Source organism: Carcharhinus amblyrhynchos, chromosome 22 (assembly GCF_965287045.1).
Source record: "Carcharhinus amblyrhynchos chromosome 22, sCarAmb.v2.hapA, whole genome shotgun sequence".
Lineage (NCBI taxonomy): Eukaryota > Metazoa > Chordata > Chondrichthyes > Carcharhiniformes > Carcharhinidae > Carcharhinus > Carcharhinus amblyrhynchos.
In genome coordinates, this window is record NC_137345.1 from 660188 (window position 1) to 678078 (window position 17891).

Sequence of the window (17891 nt, forward strand, 5' to 3'; positions counted from 1 at the left end):
CTTCTGCAGAAAATGCAGATGTATGGGATTGGGGGTGATCTAGGGAATTGGATCAGGAATTGGCTAGCGGATAGGAGACAGAGGGTGGTGATTGATGGTAAATATTCATCATGGAGTTCGGTTTCGAGTGGTGTGCCTCAGGGATCTGTTTTGGGGCCACTGCTGTTTGTAATTTTTATTAATGATCTGGATGAGGGTATAGTTGGGTGGATTAGTAAGTTTGCTGATGACACCAAAGTCGGAGGTGTGGTAGATTGTGAGGAAGGGTGTCATAGTTTGCAGAAAGACTTAGACAGGTTGCAGAGCTGGGCCGAGAGGTGGCAGATGGAGTTTAATGCGGAGAAGTGTGAGGTAATTCACTTTGGTAGGAATAACAGATGTGTCGAGTATAGGGCTAACGGGAGGACTTTGAATAGTGTGGATGAGCAGAGGGATCTAGGTGTATGTGTACATAGATCCCTGAAAGTTGGGAGTCAAGTAGATAAGGTTGTTAAGAAGGCATACGGTGTCTTGGCGTTTATTGGTAGGGGGATTGAATTTAGGAGTCGCAGCGTCATGTTGCAACTGTACACAACTCTGGTGCGGCCGCACTTGGAGTACTGTGTGCAGTTCTGGTCCCCACATTACAGGAAGGATGTGGAGGCTTTGGAGAGGGTGCAGAGGAGGTTTACCAGGATGTTGCCTGGTATGGAGGGGAGGTCCTGTGAGGAGAGGCTGAGGGATTTGGGGTTGTTTTCGCTGGAAAGAAGGCGGCTAAGAGGGGATCTTATTGAAACATATAAGATGATTAGAGGTTTAGATAGGGTGGATAGTAATAGCCTTTTTCCTCTGATGGAGAAATCTAGCACGAGGGGGCATGGCTTTAAATTAAGGGGTGGTAGTTATAGGACGGATGTCAGGGGTAGGTTCTTTACCCAGAGGGTGGTGAGGGATTGGAATGCCCTGCCTGCTGCAGTTGTAAATGCGCCTAGTTTGGGGGCGTTTAAGAGATCCGTGGATAGGTTTATGGACGAGAAGGGATTGGTTTAGGTTAGTGGGTCATTGTTTTGTAACTGGTCGGCGCAATATCGTGGGCCGAAGGGCCTGTTCTGCGCTGTAATGTTCTATGTTCTATGTTCTAAGATAGAGTTACGTATAGGTCTTGGGGCTAAATGGATCAAAGGTAAGACAGGATCAGGCTATTGAGTGGGATGGTCAGCCATGATCATAATGAATGGTGGACTGGCCTGTAAATAAGTGACAGTCTTCTTGCAGATTTAAAATCTACATTACAACTGGTTCACAATCACAAATATACTTGTGACAAAGAATGTAGACAGTCTTGGCATTTTCAGAGAGATATAGAGTTTTCAGAAACCTGCAAAATTCTCCTAACTTCAACCAAAACAACAAAATGCCAATCCTTTTCTTCAAAAACCCATTTCTCTCTCCATACATAAACCACTTTGTCACATGACCCTGTCAATCACTCTAATCTGAAATCCCAGGGGGACCTTAAGTAAACAAAAATCCATTAACTTTACTTCATGTAACCACTCTGAATAACCACTCAAATCAGTTTCCCAGTGACTCTGGCTGGCTCCCAATCCATCTTGCGCCATCCAGTCCCCTTGAGTCACCGAGTTGGGATGGCCGAGAGTGTCCACCCGCAGCCCAGCCCCACCTCCCTGTTTGATGAGCTGTTCAAAGTCAACTTCCTTCTTGCTCAAGTCAAACTCCTTCCATTATTCATCCCGACCTGTTTCTGTTGGGGATGCTGACACTCCCTCTTCACCACTCACTCTTTCTCCTTTTTACTTTCTTGGCCGCTCGGGGGATCGATGCCAGAGTGGCTGCAATGGGTTCCACCGCTACCAGTGTGAGAGAGCCAACAACAGGAGTGGCGGTGGTGGTGGTGAGTCCAGAGCCTGGGCGTGGGTCGAGGCAGGGAGCCTCAGGAAACACCAAGGCCTTTGCCAGCCTGGCACGTTTGGCCACTTGGTTTTATCTTCCTTTTTCCTCTTGTCTCTTCTGGCAAAGAATTCATCGATGCTCTTGTCACCCTACACGGCCACACCGGGCTGGGAGCTGGGGCTGGGCTGAAGCCGGCTGTCCCGGCTCAGTGACTCAGTGAGAGAGGGCAGGAGGGAATGTGAGCCAAGCAGAGCTTCCGGCAGTAGGAACAGCATTGGCAATGGATGGTCCATGCCTTTTTGCCACCTGGGTTGCTGGAATTGTCCTTCCGGAATCTGTCTGGGAGGTTGCAACACCCACACCTTCCCATCTGTGTACATTGTAATCCAAGCCCTAGAGCCATTACATGGAAAGAGGCTCTTCGGCCCATCATGTCCAGGCCAGCCAAGTGGCCTAATCCTGCTCTTATGTCTTACGGTCTTATGCTCTTTAAGTGAAGAAATGTCTCCTCATCTCCATCCTAAATGGTCTACCCGGAATCCTCAGACTGTGACCCCGATTCTGGACTCCCCCACCATTGGGAATACCCTCCCTGCATCTACCCTGTCCAGTCCTGTTAGAATTTATAAGTGTCTATGAGATCCCCCCTCAAAATCAGGACTTTGGAGGGGAAAGAGATCTTGGAGATGGGGCACCAGTTTGCCAGGACAGGAAGGTCAGTGTTGAGATCGCTTCAGAGATGGGGGCTGGGGTGGGTGGATGCTTTGAAAAATCATATTTCTTTAGTCTTGTGCATTCAATGTCCAAAACAACGCATTAATGTTGTGAAAAATAAATTTATTTTTAATGCTTCAGCCTCACTGTGTCCCAAGGTTCCTTGAGATGCACAGACTGTCATAACATAGGTGGCTGTAGCAGATATTCTTCAAGTAATTAAACTTTTCATACTATTGGGTAGCACAGAGTCTGGAAGGGTTTTTCTTCAAACAATAACATCTAATCACATGATGTTCTCTGTCATACAAGGTGGTGAATAGCGCCTCCATTCGATTCACAGGACATAATTTGACTAACTCCAACCTTCTGAAAATACAAATATTTACGTGGTAAAATTGTAATCCGTTTGTCTGCACTGAAGACCCCAAGGAAATGAATTTTATTGTTTTCCATTCTTTTAAAATGAACACCATCCCAAGTTTTTATTAATTACGTTCTAGCTCAGAGAGGCAATCTGGATACTTGTTCCAGAAAACATCACTAAAAAGGATCACTGTTCCAGGGCCAATTCTCACACATTGATGGGGACAGTGTAGAGGGAACTTTACTCTGTATCTAACCCTGTGCTGTACCTGTCATTGGGAGAGTTTGATGGGGACAGTGTAGAGGGAACTTTACTCTGTATCTAACCCCGTGCTGTACCTGTCCTGGGAGTATTTGTTGGGGGACAGTGTAGAGGGAGATTTACTCTGTATCTAACCCCGTGCTGTACCTGTCCTGGGAGTGTTTGATGGGGACAGTGTAGAGGGAACTTTACTCTGTATCTAACCCCGTGCTGTACCTGTCCTGGGAGTATTTGTTGGGGGACAGTGTAGAGGGAGATTTACTCTGTATCTAACCCCGTGCTGTACCTGTCCTGGGAGTGTTTGATGGGGGGACAGTGTAGAGGGAGCTTTACTCTGTATCTAACCCTGTGCTGTATCTGTCCTGGGAGTGTCTGATGGGGGGACAGTGTAGAGGGAGCTTTACTCTGTATCTAACCCTGTGCTGTACCTGTCCTGGGAGTGTTTGATGGGGACAGTGTAGAGGGAGCTTTACTCTGTATCTAACTCTGTTCTTTACCTGTCCTGGGAGTGACAGATGGAGATAGTATAGAGGGAGTTGTTTTATTTGTTAACCTTATTTTTTTTTAAATATTCATTGGGTTCCACACCTGTACCTTAATGAACCTGGTCAGTTGCACCATGTTCCTTACATTCGATGTGAATAATATCCTTATTATTTACTTCCCCATGCCATCACGAGGTTGACATTGTCTCCTTTACAGTTGTAATGAGATTCTGTGTCCTGGTTGGTTGCACTCTGGGCAATGATTCACAAGGTTTTGGGTTTAAATTCCTCTCTCAGGCCTGAGGTCAAAACTAAAGGCTGTAACTCCAGGGCAGTACAGAGGGAGCACTGCGCTGTTGGAGCTGTTTGCTTTTTGATTATCTTTTTATATAAAGGCCCCATGTGTCTGCTTGGGTGGACATAAATATTCCAAAAGAAACTCTTTTGAAAAAAAGGAGGGAAGTTATTCCCTGGTAACACTGGCCAATATTTTTCCAGCACCCAACATTCCCAGATGGGATAGTCTGGGTATTATCACCTTGCCTTTAGTAAGAGTTTGCTGTTTTCAAATCAGCTGCCATCAGCTGGAACAGCACCTCAAAAATACCTCATTGGCCATAAAGCACTTTGGGACGTCCAGTGATTGTAAATATTTCTATATAAATGTAGGTTTCTCTTAAAAGACGCAACCAATTAAATGTGCTCCATGCATGTGTTTATCCCTTCCTGTTTCTATTGTAGCTAAAGGTGCAAACCCAGCTCCAAACTGAGACAAATCAGGCTCAGCAAATCTTTGGATTAATCCCTGGGGTTAGTTCAATACGACTGGGAGCGGGATTTAAACAACGGAAAAGCCAAAGGCTCACTTAGCTGGGAAAATGAAGATTGAACTTCCACCAGTGCTCCTGTTCCTGATTGGTTGAATTTTGACCCAATCCCCATTGAATTATCAGGAACCTAAATTCTATCAAGGATCAATCTTTGACTCTTCCCTATTTCTCATCTATACAATGGCCTTTACCAACATCGGCTGGAATTTTACCACCCCTTAGTGTCCAAAAATATGCAGGTTAGGTGGATTGGCCATGCTAAATTACCCCTTAGATCCAAAGATGTGCAGGTTAGGTGGATTAGCCGTAGTAAGTGCATGGGGTTACAGGGGTAGGGAAGGGGCGAAGGAAAGGTGTTCTGATGGAGAGTCAGTGCAGACTTGATGGGCCGAATGACCTCTTCCTGCACCATAAGAATTCTATGTACACAGACCACATCCAGCTTTTCCTCACCACCATAGAACCACAGAACACTACAGCACAGAAACAGGCCTTTTGGCCCTTCTTGGCTGTGCTGAACCAGCTCTATTGACCCCTCCAATATCTCTAAACTGTGTGAAAAATTATCTCACAATCCAGTATTGGATGTGTGGAAATTTCCTCCAATTAAATATTGAACCATTATCTTTGATTGCCAGCATCAACCCTGTTCTCCAGTCACAGGCCCACTTCCTCTCTCTGGCAAACCTCTGAGGCTGTTCACAACCTTGTTGTCACATTTTAAAAATAAGCTTTTGACCATAACTTCAACCAAAGCTAAAACACACAGGACCAGGAACCCATGTTTGATTCCTGACTTGGGTCACTATTTGTGTGGAGTCCGCACCTTCTCCCCATGTCTGCATGGGTTTCCTCCCACAGTGTGCTGGTTAGGTGGATTGGCCACGCTAAATTCTCCCTCCGTGTACCCAAACAGGTGCCGGAGTGTGGCAACGAGGAGATTTTCACAGTAACTTCATTGCAATATTAATGTGAGCTGACTTGTGACAATAATAAATAAACTTTAACTTTAAACTTTAAAACTGTTTTTTTCCATCTCTGCAACATTGTCAAACTCCACTTCTGTCTCAGCCCATTGCTGCTCATATCCTCCATCATAACTTTATTACTTTGAGAGTAGATATTTCAACACATGTTCTGGCCAGTCTGTCACATTCCACCCTTCATAATTTTGATATTCAGCATGTCCGCTATGATTCTCACCAACATTTACAGATGCACCATAGAAAGCATTCTTTCTGGTTGTATCACAGCTTGGTATGGGCTCCTGCTCTGTCCAAGACCGCAAAGAACTACAAAGGATTGTGAATGAAGCCCAGTCCATCACACAAACCAGCCTCCCATCCATTGACTCTGTCTACACTTCCCACTGCCTCGGCAAAGCAGTCGGCATAATCAAGGACCCCATGCACCCCGGACATTCTCTCTTCCACCTTCTTTCTTGTTTTTAAAATTCCCCATTGGTCATTCCCCTCTCGATCTTGGTAATCTCTTTCTAACTCTGGCCTTTTGAGCATCCCAAATTTTAATCACCCCACCAATGGTGGCCATGCCTTCAGCTGCCTTAGTCTGAAGCTTTGGAATTCCTCCCTTAAACCTCTTTCCCTTTCCCCATCTCTACCCCTACACCTCTCTCCTTCTTCACCTCTCCACCTCTCCTTTCCTCCTTTCCATCTCTCCATCGCTCCACCTCTCCACCTTTCCATCCTTCCGCCTCTCCCCTCTCTGCTTCTCCCCCCTCGTCTCTCTCCCTCTCTGCCTCGCCACCTCTTCTCCTCTCTGCCTCTCTGCATACCCACACCTCCCCTCCTCCCCTTTTCCACCTCTCCCCATCTGTCTCTCTACCTCTCCATCTCTCCTTCCTCCTTTAAGACAGTTCTTAAAATATACACTTTCGGTCATCTGTCCTAATATGACACTAATTGTCTTGATATTATATATTGTTTTAAGAACATAAGAAATAGGAGCAGGAGTAGGCCATCTAGCCCTTCGAGCCTGCCCCGCCATTCAATAAGATCATGGCTGATCTGTCGTGGCTCAGTTCCACATTCCCGCCCTCTCCCCATAACCCTTAATCCCCTCTCTTATCAAAAACATACTGGTTTTATATTTATTGAAGTTAAAGGTGGCGTTTAAATTCAAGTTATTGTTATAGTTTAGTGTGACATGGTGTATTATTACAGGATTAATAGGGGGTCTACACATTCCCTCAAACATGTGAGTGTAAGGGGGGGTAAAGGGACAAAGGAACCTGGGGAAACAGGTACTTAAATTATTAAGTGTAGTGATAGAAGTGAAAACTGATAAAAAAAACAAACAAATAATTGAGATTCATCCCTCAGAAGTCCTGTTGAATTATATGCGATGTTAGTTTGAACACATTTGGAATATTGTGAACAGTCCTGCTCCCCGTGTTATAAAATGGAGATTAAAATATTGGAAAAGATACAAAAAAAGATTCACAAGAATTATGCAAGAGCTAGGAGTTATAATAGTCCAAAAAGTCTGGACAGGTTGGAGCGCAGGAGGCTGATTGATCGGTTTATAGAAACATAAAAACATAGAAATTAGAAACAGGAGGAGGCCATTCAGCCCTTCGAGCCTGCTCCACCATTCATTTCGATCATAGCTGATCATCAAATTCAATATCCTGATCCCCCGTTCCCCCATGTTTCTTGCTCCATTTAATCCAAGAGCGATATCTACTTCTTTCATGAAGTCAGACAACGTTTTGGCCTCGACAACATTCTGTGGGAGTGAATTCCACCCTCTGGGTGAAGAAATTTCTCCTCACCTCAGTCCTGAAAGATTTACCTGTTATTCTCAAACTATGACCTCGAGTTCTGGGCCCTCCCACCATTGGGAACATTCTTTCTGAATCTATGATTATGAAAGGGTTGGACGTGGTTGATTTGGAATGAGGAGTCATAGAAAGTCCCTAATAAATCCAATTGGGAATTCAGGAAAAGCTCTGTGGTGAGAGTGGTGAGAATGTGGAACTTACTGTCACAGGGAGTGCTTGGGGTGAATAACCTTGAAGGGGAAAAAAACACAAGGTAGAAAGGACTAGAATGATATAATTTGTTTATTACTGTCACACGCACTAACATACAGTGGAAAGTATTGTTTCTTCCGCCTGTACAGCCAAAGCATACCGTTCATGGAGAAGGAAAGGAGAGAGAGTGCAGAATGTAGCGTTGCAGTTATAGCTAGGCTGTAGAGAAAGACCAAATTAATGCGATACACAACTTAATATACTGGTGGGGTAAGGGGTGGGAGGAAGTTCTTGTGGAATAGAAACATCAGCATGGAGGAGTTGGGCCGAATGGTCTGTTTCTAGGGATTCTCTGAGACTGTCACTGGGCTCATGGCTTGATCTTGTCATTGTCCTTTGATAACCGAGCACCGGCACTCAGGGGGGAGTCTGTCTATGTGCTGAGGTTATCTCTCCTGAGGAACCTCCACCTGTGAAAGCCGCACCCTAATACAAAGCAGCGACAATGGGGGCTGTGTCTGAAAGCTACACATGTCTTTCCGATCTATATTTGGCAAGCTGTGGTTAACTGGGTCAGCAAGTTAACATCTCACCCTCTGCCGCACCCCCTCCCCACCCCCCATTACCCTCACCCCTAGGCATGAATGGTGAGTTGGTGCCAGCCTCACAGTGAGGTGGGCAGGACCCCAGCTGCCTGTGCTGGGGGAGCCGATGAGTAAAAGTGAGCAGCACCTGCTTTAGAGGGATTACGGCTGTTGGCGAACCTTCTCCTCACCCTCACGTTGTTAGTGTGTGAAGATTCCAGCCCTGAGATTAAAGGCTGCTTCTTGCGGTGAGTGTGTGAGAGTGTGTGTGAGAGAGAGTGTGTGTGTCTGTGGGATGTCACACACAACCCTGGAGTTTTCTGTAATGAAAGGCGCGTTCTGAATAACAGGAGGAGGAACTGGGCGCAAGGCACAGAGAGAGAGAGAGAGAACAGATCTCTTTTAAAAAAAACAATGCAATCCAATCGTCCCAGGAGCATGCTGCAAATAGTGGAAAGAAAATATATAATATAGGCAGAAAATTGCATCAGCACACAGGCGGTACAAACACTGAGTGTATGAGAGAGAGAGAGAGAGAGACTTCGCCACAGAGGCTGTTCCAGAAAGAGTGAATCTTTGCATCTCTCAACATTTTCACACTGAGTTCCCCATGACTGTGTCTCACTGAGAAGCTGAGAGAGAGAGAGGGAGGCCAGCCCGCAGGTTTCACACAGGTTAGTGACTTTTTCCTTCACTAAACCCCCCCCTCCCTCCCTCCCTGGCGGTGAGTTCCCTCTCTGGGGGGAAGGGGAGAGAGATTTGAAGTTTTCGCAACTTGAAAGTTTGGTGGAATTATTTGTATTTTTTGAAGGGGGGGGGGTTCGTTAGTTTGGGAGACGGAGTTACAGTTTGGTGGTGTGGGGAACAGGTAAAAATGCCACGAGTTTCCGGATGATTCGATTGTTGGGCTGAGCTGCAGTTGGAAAGTCTGTGCTGAAGTTTAAAAGGGTTTTTTTTCTGGGTTCGACTCAGGTTTGGAACTGAGGGACTGAGTGCGGGGGGGAGGGGGCGGGGGAGGTTGGCAAGTCCTGTTTTGGGAGATATTCCCGAAGATGGGACTCATTCTGATTGGGCTCCAGTCCTGTTTTGGGGATTATTTTCGATCCCAGCTCCGGTCCGATCCCTCCCCGGTGCGGCAGCGCTGTCTGAAGTTTAACTTCTGAGAAATGGTTCCCAACATTCTCTGGTCTAAAGGCCGAGACACCGAGATCTCCTCAACCCAATCAGCATCGGGACACATTTGTAATGTTGCGGCTGGTAGAATGTGTGAGAGAGATAGAAAGATAGAGAGAGAGGGGGAAGAAACAGAGAGAGGAGTGAGTGTGTGGGGAGGGGAGGGGGGGCGAATGGGAGTGAGAGAGACACAGAGCGACAGAGGGAGAGAATGTATGAGACACACAGAAAGAGGGAGAGTGTGTGAGAGTGAGAAGGGGCGAGAGAGAGTATGTGTGAGAGGGAGGAAGAGAGGGAGAGTGAGAGAAAGTGAGAAGGAAGAGGGAGCGTGTGTGAGAAAGGGAGAGAGGGAGAATATGTGAGGGAGAGAAAGAGACGGGATGTGAGAGAGGAGGGGAGAGAGGGTGTGTGAGAGAGAAAGAGAGGGAGTGTGAGAGAGTGAGAAAGAAGAGGGAGTGTGCATGAGAGAGGAGAGAAGAGGGGAGAAGGTGTGTGTGTGAGTGAGAGGGAGAGCACGCTTGCTGTTGGGTTTGGATGTACAGATTTGGCTGGAAGTAGTGACTGAGTGGGGATCCGGCTGGAATCTCAATCATGGTCAGGGGGTCTGTGCCGAGAGATTCGTTAATGTGGGAGAGGAATCTCTGGCTGCTTTTTGGGGGCGGGGGGAGGGGAGAGAGGTTTGGGGTCAGGTTGGAAGGAATTGCTATTGTCAGTTCATTTGGAAGCGAGCTGACATGTGGCAGTTGTGTAGAGACAGCAAATGATCGATTTCAGTCGGATTGAGGTAGCTGCAGTTTGTTCGCGGACAAGGGGCAGTCGTGGATTTTCTGCTGTTTTATTTTTTAGTTTTTTTTTGTTTGAATTTCTTTTCCGAAGTTTATAAATTGAGAAAAACGGAGAAGCCGTGGCTAAAAAGGAAACTCTCCGCCCGCTCCCAACTCCCCAACAACCGGGGACAGAGATAGAGAGACAAAGACAGAGAGAGAAACAGAGAGAGACTCAGGGAGAGAGAGAAACACAGAGATAGACAAAGATGGGGGGGGGGGGGGGAATACAGAGTGAGACAGAGAGAGACAGAGAAAGAGACACAGAGTGATAGACAAAGATAGAGGAGAAAGAGACAGAGTCAGACAGACACACACAGGGAGAGAAAGAGACAGAGAAATTGTCCCCAGAAAATAAACTTTCCCTCGCCCCCTCCCCCGGGACTGGGGATTGTGTGTGTATGTGTGTGGGGGGGCGGGGGGCGGAGTGTTGGGGGTGTCCACAAGTCCTCACACACTTGCCCTTAAATCTGGAAATGTGCGCGATCCCAGCAAACTTGAATAAAAATGACAATCATTCCCAATGGGAAAGCTCAGGTTCTGGTTTGGGGAGGGAGAATCAGTGTCCTGTTCGCTTCCCGTTCCCTGCTCTGAGTGGATCACCGGGAAAACTCTCTAACTGATTTCTAAACGATTGGAAAGGATAGTCAAAGAGGTTTAAACTGAGGCTAATTGTGTCTCTAATTGGGGCCAGTGAAAACTTTCTGGACAAAGCCTGGAACTGGAGCCCAAACTGGGACAAGTTCGGTTTTCCCAGTTTGAGAAGTTAGGGATCACGGTGTATTTTAGCTTGAAACATGGATATTTGTGGATTGATCGGAGTTCAGGCTCCAGCTCCTGGGGTTAATGAGGGAAAGCGGGGCACCGATTGCGCGCCTGTGTATTTCTGAAAAGAATTGGAGAGAATAGTTACTGGTCTCTGGCTCCGAGCTGAGAGTTCAGTGGGAGCCGCGGGGTTTGTGAAAGGGCGAAATCCTGACGGGATGTGGAAAGTGTGAGTGGGGGAGAGAATTGGGGGATTGCAAATTTCCTGCCGCTTTTCCCAGCTTCAGTCTGACTCTCCCAGGCTCCTGGGAATCATTGTCAGAATTCCCCAAACTGATCCCCCCCCCCCCTTTCCCTCCTCGCCCCCCACCCCGCCCCCGTCTGAAGAAAGTTGGAAACATTCACAAGTTTGTGACAAGGTCTAAACTCTGGGAATCTCCCCCTCCGCCCTCTGCTTCCCGAATTCCCTCCCCATTTACACTTTCCGCCAAACCCGAGTCTCCAAGCTTTGACCTGGGGTAAATTCCGCAAATATTCACCTCGTCTTTCTGAGTTTCCCGTGGACACTTCCCCAGCACCCGCTAATAATCTGGAAACCAGTTTGGTGAATCCGCCGCTCTCCAAATTGGGGGGAATTCTTGTGACAGAAGGAGCGGTTTAACTTTACTCACCCTGGCGGGGTTCTGCATTTTCTCACCGAGGGTGTAAAGTAACCTCACCTGGGCCAGGTTCCTGGAATATTCCTCCAAGGTTCTGCTTCCCGTCACTCTTCTGAACGGGACAACATGAAGATGCGGCTTGTCCGCGGCTCTCACTCATTTAAAGAGGCTTTAAAGAGCTCTTGTGAGTGAATGTGTGGCTTGGTGCAGTTTCCAGGGACCACGGCCCATTCCAAACGCTTTCTGTATGTAACCATTCCACTTTTCACACCACACTCAGAATTAGCCACAGTTTAAAGTTTTTTTATGTTTTATTATCTCGAGCAGAATATATAGTTTAATTTAAAAACGTCACTGTGCCGAATAAATTGCGAATTATTATTATTCAAAGACATTTTAAAATGTGCAGCCCGGATCTCATTAATAAACGAGATTAATTCTCAATTCTCAGCTGTTACATTTCACCCGCGCAGTTTCTTGATTTTGCTCTCTGTGTTTTATTTAAATAATATCCATCCGGTTATTAAATTGCACATTGCCAGTGCGGGAATCCCCTCTCCAAATGCCCAGTGTGACTGACATCTGTGGCTTCAGTTGTGTCCTGGGGATCAGTGAGAATCTTGCACTCTGTCCGCCGCTCCGAGAGGCAGCGGGTTTAATTATCGGGACACAACCAGAGGCAGGAGAGGATGCGGCAGATTGAGGGGCAGCTCCTACCTGCTAAAAACCCGCTAAATTACTGCACTCTGACCGAACTTTCCCGTCACACCCCGTTCCAAAGTGGGTCAGGAGGAATTTGGGTCGTAAATCTATCCAATCAATTACTTTTCTTTATCTCAAAATTCAGCAGGATCAATTCTGATCAGGGATTTTCCAGTCTATTTTTAAAAAACGGCTGGTTAAATGTGTTTGCCTGAACTCTGTGTTAAATATCAATCGACTTTTGCAGAGAAATGTCTTTTTATTCAGGTCAGAATCCCCCATATAATCATGTCTGCAGCCTCGCCAAAAACCTGCGTTTAGTTTGACTGCGAAGCCGCTTTGGAAACGGGCACTTTATGTCCAAATTGTGAAATGGCGAGTGTGGAGCTGTGTATAGCAGTCACCAGAAGCTGAATGTTTGACTGTGAGAATGGGACAGCCGCGTTCCCCCTGACACCCTGTCAAAGGGTGGACAAAAGTCAGTGAATAAATTAGCCACATCGGAAACTTGGGAATGTAGGCAGAGGATTGAGTGATGTTGCAGCTTTCTCCAATCCCCCTCTTGCAAAAAAAAATCAAAACCTTTCCTTGTTGAGGGAGATAGTGAGGAGAGAGGAAAAAAATTAAAGGAATCCCTTAAATATGAGGAAAGGATTGGGAGAGAATGGGGAGGACAATGAAACAATAAGAGTGAGTGGGAGAGTTAGTAAAATAGATTGGGCAGCTGATGAAATATATTTGGGAAAAGAGAGAGAGAGTTAGAAAGAGATGGAGCCAGAGAGAAAAGGAGGAATGAACAGCGGGCTCGGGGGCACCTGAAGAGGAGAGTGAATCCACCTGTCCTTAGATTAAATACAGACAGAAACACTGGATGCAATCTGGAGACATTTAAAAGTTAGAGGAAATTGTGCAATAAAATACTGGAATTTTATTGGGAAAGATGAACATTCTTTCAAAGGATGAAAATCCTTAGCTTCTTAAAAAAATCCTTTAACCATTTGGTTTTATTCTGGGTCAGTGATGTCTGCACTGGGGAGGGATACTCCTTGCTTTTCCACTTATCCTCGCAACCTTATGATTTATTCCCATGTGTTAATTATTGCCATTCAATTTCTTTTCGCCTCTGTCATTTTGTGTCGCTGTTATCTGGCCGCAGCTTCACTCTGAGCTTCCCACAAATTGTTTGAACGCTCGCTCTTTTCTCCCCACCTCTCCAGAGCGGCGGAGGCTGAAAGCTGAGCTGGCATCTGAACAGAGATTGTTAGGAACAGGTTCCAGTCCTGTGCCGGTGACTGGCTTAAGGGGTTGATGCTTTGACAGCTTGACATCGAATAGATACAATTCGGAAACACCTCCTGCCCAAATCTCCCAGCAACAAGCCCCAAACTTTCCAATTCCCATTCTCTCGGCCCTTTCAGTAAGAACCGGGCTTCACTGATCAGACTTTTTAAAAAATGAACAATTTGCAAACGGAAATAAAAATAACAATGGAATAATCTTCCAGTCAGAAATATTCAGAAGCTAATATTCCGACATTCTTCCATACCGTGCGTAACTCTCTTTATAAAACCAACATTAACAGCTGGATTTTCAGACTTTTTTTTTAGCAGAGCAGAGATTGGTTTCATTCTCCATGTTGTAATATCAGATAAAATTTTATCAATAGAAAAACAAGATGAATATTGTCCCAGAATATGTAAAATAATTAAAGTGATGTTGGCAATTGTGACTGGATTAATATCCTTCCCAGCGCATGTTTCCTACACTGGATTCACCATTTAATATGGGAAAGAAAGCCCCGGTCACGCTGTGATTTTTAACTTGCCCTTTTTGTGCAACAACTAATGAAATGATTGAAACAATTAAAAACTAGATTTAAATCCCCCCAACGCCGAGTATCTTGGACAGTTATGGAGAGGTGAATAATGTGTCTGTCTTTACAGACTTTGAATGATTTGGACATTGGCTATTTGCCAGCAAGGTTCCAGTTTCGGCAGCATTGGAAAACCAATTATTGAAACATTGGATTGGGGGCTACAGCGAAACATGTGAAACTTTGTTAAATGTCCCTCAGAAACCTTTAATTGATCATGGATCTGTTCCTTGTCTTTTATTACAAAAAATCATTAATTTCCACATTTGTGGCATTATGTAAACCGATTCATAAAAACATCACGGCGGGATATTTTATGGAATGTGCTGGAATATAAAACTCACTGAATGAAGTCAGAAACAGTGAACTTTAGATGTGAAAAGTGAATCGCGTCAATCTAATGAAGCCAGCGACCCCCCCCCCCCCGCCTCCCAGTTCCCCCTCCCCCCATTCTTAGAATCATAGAATTCCTACACAGTATTCCCTGTCGGATTCCCCGAGTAATTTATCGGTTGTGTCTTCACTCGCTGCTGCTGCTGCTAATCTAAGAATGAACCGCAGCCGCTATCGAATCCGCCTGATTTTCACTCCATTGGGGTTGAAATTCAGGCGGGTTTTCCAGCTGCTCTGAGCTCCCTCGCTTGACTGTGATGCTGACAGAAGTTTACTCGCGCTCTCTCTCGCTGGTTCCAAGGCCGTCAGTTTTTGTCCAAGTTCCATTTTCCATGTGTGAATTTGCACAGTGAATCCCTGGTTTCACATTGACCCAGGGGAGAATCAATGTTCACACTTCCTTCTGAATATCCAACACGCTTACAGCGCCCCAGACATCAGCCCAACTAAACTGAACAGCTCACTACTACAATTCTCAGCTGCGACCCTGTTCCACTGATATACAGAGGGGGTATACACACACACTGGCTGTATTGCCCGGCCTGTCAGAGAGGAGATGGGCAGATAGAAATGTTCCATAAACTGACACATCTAAACAGCCAGCACACCCTGAGCTTGGAGTGGGGAGAATCCCATTAGACTGCAGTCAAACTGCTCGCCCAGAGCTCACCCCGCTGTACCCGGGGATAAGGATACCTGCTCACTGTGTGAGCGGGAAAGGAACACACAAACTGATTGACTTAGGACAAGGACCGATTTATCCAACTTCAGAAAATAACGGTGAAACAGTCACTCAGAAACACAGCAAATCAACCCTTAACCCTTTGTGGACCGAACACTAATGGCAGCTTTGAATTTGTTCAGTAGTAATTTTCCAAACAGCCCCGTGATATCCGGGGTTGTGAATGTGAAGCATTTAAATTGTGGCCACTGGTGTAAGAATCAAATATTACCCCCCCCCCCCCGCCACTCAGTCACCTGTCCTCCAGCTCTCGGTCCCGGGGAGGCGGGGTGGGGAACTGAGGCACAATTACCCCCTCCCCCTGCTCCCCCCCCCCCACACCACCTGGGATTTACCACCTGGAAGGAAAGGGGTTCTTAGTGTGACTGGAGTCCGGGTCCCCACCGCCCCTGACCCGCTCTGACTGGATATTGAAGTTATGTGTGAATGATTATGAGTTTAAAGGTCTCGGTGCTTTTTTAGATGCAGGGATCAGGGAATCAGTCAAGGAGCTGCTGGGTATAATGCAGGCAGCAGTATAACTCGGGTCTGTCCCAATCCGATCTCCAGCGTTGCTGTTTGTCTCCGTCCCTGAGTCAGAGACACAGACCGGGAAAATCATCTGAAATAACAGTTTCCATCCCGTTAGAAGCGGCAGCCGCTCTGAACCGAGTTCACAGCCTCTCTCATCCTGGAAGGTAGACAATATCTTTACTGGAGTCCACCCAGAATCCAGATCAAACCTCCCAAAGTAGGGACATCCCGCTGCGATGGCCTTGCATTGAAACTGGACTCAGTCCCAACGGGAGAAGGTGGGGGGCGGTGGAAGAGGGTGTGTGTGTGTGTGTGGGAGGAGGAAGGGGAATGTGTGGGGGGAGGGTTGCGTGTGTGGAGGGAAAGGGGGTGTGTGGGTGGGTGGGGGGAGGGGAATGTGTGGGGGAGGGGTGTATGTGTGGGGGGAGAGGGTTTGTGTGTGGGGGGTAGGGTGCGTTGGGGAGAGGGTGTGTGTGGGGGGGGGGAGCGGTGTGTGTGGGGAGGAGAGACTTTGTGTGTAGGGTGGAGGCGGATGTGTGTGCATATGGGAGGGGGTCAGACAGGATTTCCACTCTTGTAAAAGCAGGATAACGCAAATAATGAAATTCGGCGATAACAGAATAGAGAGTTCTGGAAACACCCGGCGGGTCTGGCAGCGGCTGTGGAGAGAGAAACAGTCAAAATGTTTCAGGTCGCGGTGACCCTGACATCAGGACATCTGGAAGTTCTCTCTGTTTCTCTCTCCACAGTCGCTGCCGGACCCGCTGGGTGTTTCCAGAACTCTCTATTTTGTTATTGTGGATTTCCAGCAACCGCAAACCAAAGAAAAGCTGGAAAATCTCAGCGGGTCTGGCAGCGTCTGTAAGGAGGAAAAAAGAGCTGATGTTTCGAGTCCAGATGACCCTTTGACAAAGCTGTTTTTTCCCCAGCAACCTCGCTATTCTCATCGTGAAGCCACGAGTTCAAACAGGAGGAAAGGGGGAGGTGAAGGGTCGGGAAATGGTTGGCGAGTGGAGGTGAGAGCAGTTTGTGTGAGAGGGAGGTTCCCTCTTCCCACCAGAGACTGTCTTTCTCCAGAAAGGCAGCAGGAATTAGTCCCAAAAATGGTCAAATGAAACAGTAGCGCCCAGGAGAGAAAGGATTGAGGGGGTGTGTGGGGAGCTCAGGGGCTAAACCTCTTGTTGAGGATGGGATTAATACAGAGCCATCCCAGAGGCAATCGCTTTATTGTCAACAACTTTCTGGCGGGGGTGGGAGGAGGGGGTGGTAAACGCTTGGGTTTTAAAATGTATTTTTGATCATTCAATTTAGAAGCAAAAAATAAATAGGAGGAATTGAGTGTTGAAAATTTGACGCCCGGAGTGAGTGACTGTGTGATTGAGTGAGTGATTGAGTGACTGAGTGAGTTACTGAGTGAGTGAGTGACAGACTGAGTGAGTGAGTGAGTGATGAGTGGCTGAGTGAGTGAATGAGTGACTGAGTGAGTGATTGTGTGACTGAGTGAGTTACTGAGTATGTGAGTGACAGACTGAGTGAGTGTAGGTGAATGAGTGAGTGAGTGTTTGAGTGAGTGAGTGAATGAGTGAGTGAAAGGATGAGTGAGTGAGATTGTCCCTGCACTTTGCCAATTTCAGGCTGTCTTGTCTCCAACTCTGGCCGCCCTCACTGCACTGAGGGGGTAGAGGGGAGTGGGGTTTCTGGGTGAGGGTCTACATGAATCGTACAGTGTGCTGCAATCGGGGGTTGGAAATGTGTTGGGGGGGGGGGGTGGTGGGGAGGGGGGGATCTCTGTCCTGATCGCCTCAGCGCTGGGAATGGAACAAACCCTCACACTCTCCAAACTGTCTATTGAAACCTGGGGGTAAATTGCAGTCTTGTCCTGGCAGTGCAGTGTACTAACACTATAATTACTCGCTCAGAAACACTGGCTGTGGTTTTTTTTTAATTCCTTTATTGCTGGGCTGATACGGCTTGTTCTCATTTGGCATGTCTTTTGAATAGATTTTTTATAAAAAAAAATCGCTAATTGCATTCAGACGGAGCGCCGGTTCCCAGTCAAGGGTTGACAGGGCTTTGGGAACAATGCTTATGTGCAGCGCAGAAACTCTGTATTGTGTT

The 17891-nt window shown here is 46.7% G+C and overlaps 1 protein-coding gene across 3 annotated transcripts in view; it reads left to right on the plus strand.

Annotated features, from left to right (window-relative positions):
• Positions 1-8294: 8294 nt before the first annotated feature.
• foxp4 (forkhead box P4) overlaps positions 8295-17891 on the plus strand; it is a 339940-nt gene continuing 330343 nt past the window's right edge. For 2 of the 3 annotated variants that reach the window (XM_080210241.1, XM_080210243.1), the window contains exon 1: positions 8392-8803. The gene's annotated coding sequence lies outside the window, so the exon portion shown is untranslated. The other variant, XM_080210242.1, reaches the window with a different exon arrangement.